Here is a 7,985-nt window from a genome sequence, read left to right on the forward strand (position 1 = left end):
AACCACATGGTAGCTCACAACCATTTGTAATGGTATCTGATGACCTCCTCTGGGGTGTCTGAGGATGGTTACAGTGTGGTTATATATAATAAATAAATATACCTTTAAAAAAAAAAACAGAGGGTGAAGGAACGCCCATTCAGAGCCTGCCCCACATGTGTACCATACATATACAGCCACCAAACTAGATAAGGTGGATGAACCAAAGAAGTGCAGGCTGACAGGAACCATATGTAGATCTCTCCTGTGAGACACAGCCAGAGTACACAAATACATATGTGAATGCCAGCAGCAAACCTCTGAACTGAGAACTGGACCCCCACTGAAGGAATCAGAGAACATACAGAAAGCTCTTGAAGGGGCTTGATTTCCCATATGAACAACAATGCCAACCAACCGGAGCTTCCAGGGACTAATCCAGTACCCAAAGACTATACATAGTCGGAACCTGTGCTCTCACTGAATAAGTAACAATGAATAGCCTAGTAAGAGCACCAATGGAAGGGGAAGCCCTTGGTCCTGCCAAGACTGAACCCTCAGTGAACGGGACTGTTGGGGGCAGGTGGTAATTGGAGGAGGATGGGAAGGGGACCACCCATATAGAAGGGGACAGGGAGGGGTTCGGGGAATGTTGGACTGATATCTGGGAAAGTAATAAAAATTGAAACGTAAATAAGAAATACCCAATTTAATAAAGATGGAGAAAAAAAATCACCTATCCCAAAGCATCCAGGAAATCCAGGACACAATGAGCAGGTTAGTAGGTGTAGAAGAGAGTGAAGACTCCCAAATATAAGGCCAGTACATTTCTTCAACAAAATTATAAAGGAAAACTTCTCTAATCGAAAGAAATAGATGCCCATAAACGTATGAGAAGACTACAGAGCCCCGAATAGACTGGATCAGAAAACAAACTCCTTCCCTGAAATAATAATCAAAATAACAAATACACAAAACAAAGAAAGAATATTAAAAGTCGTAAGGGAAAAAGTAAAGTAACATCTAAATGCAGACCTATCAGTATTCTACTAGCTTCTGTTTTCCAACTGAGCCCAGAGCTGACCCTGTGAAATAGCTCTCTGTACCCAGATCCTGTGGGGAGAGAGCTGCACTCTCAAAAGTGAAGAAAATCCTGATAACACATGTGAGACCACCACTTCTGCTAACATTCCTGGCACAAGAGGAACCCACCTGGATCCCTTTGGATACAGGAACCAAAAAGGAGTTTGGGACAGGATACTTCTAGTTTCAACCTATGTGCGAGGCTGACAATGTGTCAGAAGTTTCTGTACCAAGATTCTTCAGGGAGAAAGTCAGTTTTCAGGAGTGTTAATACAAAAGTTTAGAATAGGGCCAATTCACTGTCAGATATAACAAGTCCAACTAAAACAAGAGATAAGGAGATGACCATAGGAATGTGCAAGAACCTAAGCAACTGGAGCAAAGGAAACTTGGCATCATCAGAATCCAGTAACCCCAACACAGCAAGCCATAAATACCTCAAGACATCAGAAAACCGAGATTTTGATTTAATAACCACAATGTATAATGATGTTAGAAGACTTTAAGAAGTACGTATATAACTCTCTTAAAGAAATGCAGAACAACACAGCTAAACAGGTACAACCACTTAAAGAGGAAACATAAAAATCCCTTAAAACGGTAAAAGATAACACAACCTAACAGGTGAAGGAATTGAACAAAACTGTCCAGTATCTAAAAATGGAAATAGAAACAATAAAGGAATCACAAACAGAGATAACACTGGAGATAGAAAACAAAGGATTATGCTCTAAGATCAAGTATTAACAAATGGGACCTCATAAAACTGCAAAGCTTCTGTAAGGCAAAGGACACTGTCAATAAACAAAACATCAACCAAAAAATTGGGAAAAGATCTTTACCAATCCTACATCTGATAGAAGGCTAATACCCAAAATGTACAAAGAACCCAAGAAATTATACTACATAGAATCAAATAACCTTACTAAAATGGGGTAGAGAGCTAAACAAAGACTCCTCAGCTGATTCAAAACCTCAGGTGACAAGAGATGGTGGTGAGGATGTAGAGAACAAAGAAAACTCCTCCATAGTTGTTTGGATTGCAAGTTGGTACAACCACTCATTAAATCAATCTGGTGGTTCCTCAGGAAATTTGTCATAGTATTACCCGAGGACCCAGCTATACCACTCCTGGGCATATACACAAAAGATGCTCCAACACATAACAAAGACACATGCTACCCTATGTTCATAATACCCGGAAGATGGAAAGAACACAGATACCATTGAACAGAGGAATGGATACAGAAAACAGGATCAATTACACAATGGAACTCAACTATTAAAATCCATGACTTCATGAAATTCTTAGGAAAATGTGTGGAACTAGAAAATATCATCTTGAGTGAGGTAACCCTATCACAAACAACACATAGGGTATGTACTCACTGATAAGTGGATACTAGCTCAAAAGCTCAGAATATCTGAGATACAATTTTTCATGCTTTAATTTATCCTTCTCCAACCTCTGACATTGTTGATGGTTAACTGTTGCTCTTTAAGCACAAAGCTACCTGATCAGTCCAATTCATAAGTTGGTAGAACTACTAGGTCTTCCATTGAGAAAGGCAAGCTCACAGAATTTCTTATTTTGCGGTCATGCTTCACATTAAAAGGATAAACAGATTTCAATGTCAAAACAAATGCAAAAACATGCAAACAAACAAACAAACCTCAAGTTATCATGCTGCTATTAATAACCAAAGATTTACACTTTACTATTCATTTATTTAAAGGAATTTTCTTTATAATGAATGCTCTGTGTAACCAACTACCCATGTCTCAATAATCTATAATGTTAAGAACCCAAAAGTTTTAGCATGTTAATCTGTTATGATTAACTATTAATTCAGTCTTGGTGAAGAACTAGTTACTATTATGTCCACAGACTCAAATTTTTAAATTTCCTTTGGTTGTCTTTTAAGTCTAAACTTAAGAATATTTTCCATCAGGCTGATAAGATCTCTGTCTGACCTATATGCATATAAAACCCCTTGGACAGAGGAAGAATATTCATGCTTTTGTCCCAGAATCATTGTTAGTGGCCCATACTTTTGCTATGGTTCTTGACCATGAGTCCATGTTAGCTGTTTACAGACACTTTTCAAGTAGTTTGCCTACAATTAATATTTCCATGCAGACAATATACAACACTCATGTTATATTTAAAAGTTTGATCTTTTTGTAATATTTTGAAATTCATATGAGTTTTGGAACGTCATTCCTTGGGTTCAGCTGTTAAAGATAAAACTCTAGATAAAGACTATCAGGTAAGTCAACAATTTAAGCTTCCTTTCCTACTATCTATCCCTGAATGTGGACCTTTTACCTTCTCCTGGTCTTACTAGAATGCAAGAAGTCTGCATGTTTCAAATATGGGTTTTTTATTTGTTTTTATGTGCTCCTTAACTTTGCCTTGTGTCTCTTTCTCATTTTTCCCCAAATACCTCCTCTTGGCTGACAGACACCATCCTGTTAGACAGAATAAACTATAGACTATAAAGTGCTTGAATGTGATTTATACCACACCAATATTAGATGGTCCTACAAATCGATATTGCCCTGGCCTTGATAAATACTGATATAAACCAGCCAAGCTGATGTGTTTGCCCCTAGATTTGAGATTGATCAGTTATCAGATGATTTTAATGAATGTTGTTACACCCTTCTGTTTCCTGAATCTTCTCTTTTCCTTTAACCAAAATTTCAACCTTCTGGGCCCTAGCAGCAATATTCTCTTTACAGATGAAAAGCCATTACAAAAAAGGAGTAGACAATTTTTTTTCCTAAAACACTGATATAGTAGGTTCAAAGTAATTTAGTTCACCACTATCAGAAGGATTCACCTCTTCCTCTTGAAGAAAGGACAAGTGGCTACTAATTGCTCCTATTGACATACCAGAGTCCATGATATATTCAGACCTTTTCTTATATCACAAAGACCAGGATATTTTTTAAAGTATTCAGAACTATTCATGATAGAGGCTAATGTCTGTTTAAAGAAATTACTTTATGGATACCAAATTTTATGTGTGTAACTTAGATGTTTACTTTCTTGTTTCTTTCTTTTTTATGCAACAGAATGTTCATGTATAAATACCAGTAGTGAAAAAAATTAAAAAATAGAAAAGGAATGATAGCTCAGATGTACTAGCCCAAGACAAGTTGCCCAAGACAAGCAGGGAATGAGGTGAAAAAATTAACAAATTCCTGTGCCTTAGACATGCATAGTACTTAAGGAATCATAACTCAAATGCCATTGTTCTAGTTCTGTAAATGCAAGGCATTTTGCTTTCCTCTCTGACCATATAGTGATACCAAGGCAAAAAATTGTGTCCCAGTTTTGGAAAACAATCATATCTTGTTATTCTTGCTAACAGTCATGCCTTTGTGTAAATGGAAATTGTTAAATGTGTGTTGTTTGCCTCTTTAGAAGTGAACCCACAAATTGTGTTCCCACAGACAGGTCTGTGTAGCTCAATAAACTTCACGTTCATAAAGCCTTAATCCAGTCTTCTTCTTCTATGTCTGTACTGCCAGACAACAATAACAGAAGTATACAAACTTATGGAAACTGCAGCACTCACATGGAAAACAAAAGATATAAATTAGAGATTAAAAATCTTTTAATAATTTATTGAAAACGAAAGCAAAACAGATCTATGTATGGGACATAATGAAGGCTGATGTAAGAGGTAAGTTTATAGTACTAAGTACCCCCCACAAACACAATTATACATCTCACACATTAGCAACTTATTGGTGAACCTGTAAACTTTATATCAAAAATAAAAATAAAACCCAACAGGTTAAATGACAAGAAATAATTAACCTCAATGCTGAAATCCACAAAATAAAAGCACACGAAATCAATGATATAAAGAAACTGTTTAAGGAAGAGATGGTTCTTTGATAAAATTAATAAGATTGATGAGCACTTAGTTAAATTAATTAAAAAATAGAATAGTAAGTTTGAATTTAGCAAAATTAAATATAAAAATGGGACATCACAACGGACGCAGAGGAAATCCGTACAATTGTAAGGATATATTTTTGGAAACAGTATTCCAAGCAACTTGAAAACCTAAAATATGTATAAAATTTTGATATATATGTCCTGACAAAGTTAAGTCCTGATCATGTATATAATATAAATCAACTTACAGCATCTACTGAAACATAAACAATAATTAAAAGGCTTCATCAACCACAAAATAAAAGATAATTTAGGGTTAGAGAAAGTCAGTATAGAATTTGTGCTCAATTAAATAATCAATATTAACATTCCTCAAAATACTCTGCAAAGTAGTTACTGAAAAAAAAATCTTTGCCTAATCATTGTTGTGAGGCCCAATATTATCTGTTACCTTGATAACTAAAAAGAAAGTTAAAGGTCAATTTCCCCTAATAATACAGGTGCAAAAATTTTCAATATTTTGCTAGAAAAACCTAACCCAGAAACCCACCAAGATGGTCATCCACCATGAACTAAAAGGCTTCACCCAGAAATTCAACAGTGTTTTAACATAACACACTGATAATTGCAATCAACCAGAGAAAGAAAGAAATCAGAGGATTATCTCATTAGAATAAGGAAAGGTCTTAAAAAAACTCCAACACCCTTTCTTGATTAAAGCTTTGGAGAAACTAGGAATGCAATTTTATCTTCTGGTCTCATAGAAAACAATATGATTTTGAAATATTAGACTACATAGAAGCAGGGTTTTCTGAAGGTTTCAATTTGTACAAAATCCCTTGGTGAAATGATGATAAAGTTGATAGAATAATAAACTGAATTAGCTAAAAACACTACTATGTTATATCTATACATAATGTGCACAGTCCTCCAGAAAAGGAGAGGTTTGTGACCTGCTAGCTTTATGTTCTAATTATCTCAACCTTCCTCTTTGTTTTCATCAGACATACATGCTTTTCTAATCAAGAAATCTTACAAAGGCTTTGCCTAGAGTATAAAAAAAAACAGACACAGGAGTGCCCATAATCTTCCTGATCTTTTGATTGAGACAGTGTCCTTTATGATCTCATAGCTGTCATGCATTTTGTTTGTGGAAGATTGTGCCTTCTAGTTTTAAAATAATACAAGCAAAATATGTTATGTTTTGAGGACAATGGATATGTTTAGGCATTCATTTAGAAAGAATTTCTAGAAACTAAGAGAAAGGCCAGCCCAGATTCATGGGAAGAATGCTTTTCTATGTCTTCATTATTTCCTGGCGTGATCATGTGTCCTGTGTGTGTTTTTCAACACCCCCTAGTGGTTGTGAGGGGCCTCACACCGAGGTTAATGTCTGTGTACATACTGTGATGTCCTCACTGTGTCTCTTGCACAGTAATAAATTGCTGTGTCCTCAGGTCTCAGGTTGCTCATTTGCAGGTACAGAGTGTTTTGGGGGATTGTCTCTGGAGATGGTGAATTTATCCTTCAAAGATGGTGTGTAGCTTATTGTATTGCTGGTGTGACTAATTTCTCCGATCCATTCTAGCCTCTTCTCTGGAGCCTGCCGGAACCAGCTCATCCAGTAGCTACTAAAACTGAATCCAGAGGTTGCACAAGAGAGTCTCAAGGATCCTCCAGGCTGCACCAAGCCACCTCCAGACTCGACAAGCTTCACCTCACACTGGACACCTAAAAACAATGAATCCTGTCAGCAAACTGCCATACAAGTTAACTATCTATCTTGTTCATGACCACAAGCACACTCAATATCTTTTCTTTTTGAATTACCTTTTAAAAGAGCAAGAAAAAGGATCATCCCGAAACCCATGGTAAGGGATATGCATTCAGTGTTGATCAATGAATGAGAACCCTGGGATGGTCCTCTTTTCTTCAGATTCAGGATTAGTTCCAGGCTCGTTTTTATGAGAAGAGAGAGGGCTTATTTGCATGTGTCCTTGATATACAGCAAGCTCTACTGAGCCAGCCTAGAGATGACAAACCCTAGAAGGTGTTTAAATGTAATCATGGGTTCTGAAAGTAATGAGAGTGATTGGAATTTTTATCATATGGAGATTTTTAATAAACATTATTTATTTAATTTGTATTTGAAATAAAAATTCATTTTAGTGTTACTTTCACATTGCCAGAACTATAGATGGCAATGTACATTGTTTTCTTACCTGGTCTAGAGCTGTTTTCTGTATGAGCTATCCCTACTATGTGGACTTAAACCATGATGGATTTAACACATTCTGAATCAGATATAGCCATGTGTGCTTTTAACATTTAAGGTTGGGAATCCTATCTCTGTGTTAAAATCTTGTGACATGACTGCAGTCCTGAGTTCAGCAAAGTATCTGTAGAATCTTCTCCAGATCCATGTGTATGCAAGAGTGTGGGTATCTTGTATTATGATTAATGTTGGTTCCTTTTTCCCTGCTCATTCACTTGTTTGTTCACTAGAAACAAGGAGAGACTGATGAGCTGAACTTCAGTCTGTCACTTAGCATTTGTCTCCTACATGTCCCCCTTGTGCGTTAGCGCAGGTATTTCAGAAGAATGGCTTCACTCCCAGCTAACATCTCCTTGAATTTTCTTTTCTAATCTACTTCTTTCATGCATTAACATAAACATCAGTCCCAATATTAATTGGTTTCCCCAAGTTTGGTGTTCACTTGCAAGAAGTTATGAAAGTTGGCATACAGGATATAGTTGTGTTTGACTTTCGATTTCACACAATTCATCATGAGTCACAAAAATTTCTCTGTGTCCAGACTTCATTGCTTTAATGGTAACTGATATGCTGACAGTACAGTTTAAACAGAATGGGCTTACCTGTTAATGTGCTAGTTCAAAATTGAGTTTGCTCCGTTTCCAGCATTGTGGATAAATCAGCTTAGATTCGGGGTGTTACCAGAAAAAAAAATGTTGGTCTCACTCTTCTGCATGATGAGCAAAACAGATC

At 36.4% G+C, this 7,985-nt stretch overlaps 1 pseudogene; it reads right to left on the reverse strand.

Annotated features, from left to right (window-relative positions):
• Window positions 1-4,555: 4,555 nt before the first annotated feature.
• Window positions 4,556-6,848, reverse strand: LOC116906218 (annotated as a pseudogene).
• Window positions 6,849-7,985: the final 1,137 nt, after the last annotated feature.

This window comes from Rattus rattus, chromosome 7, assembly GCF_011064425.1.
Source record: "Rattus rattus isolate New Zealand chromosome 7, Rrattus_CSIRO_v1, whole genome shotgun sequence".
Classification (NCBI taxonomy): Eukaryota; Metazoa; Chordata; class Mammalia; order Rodentia; family Muridae; genus Rattus; species Rattus rattus.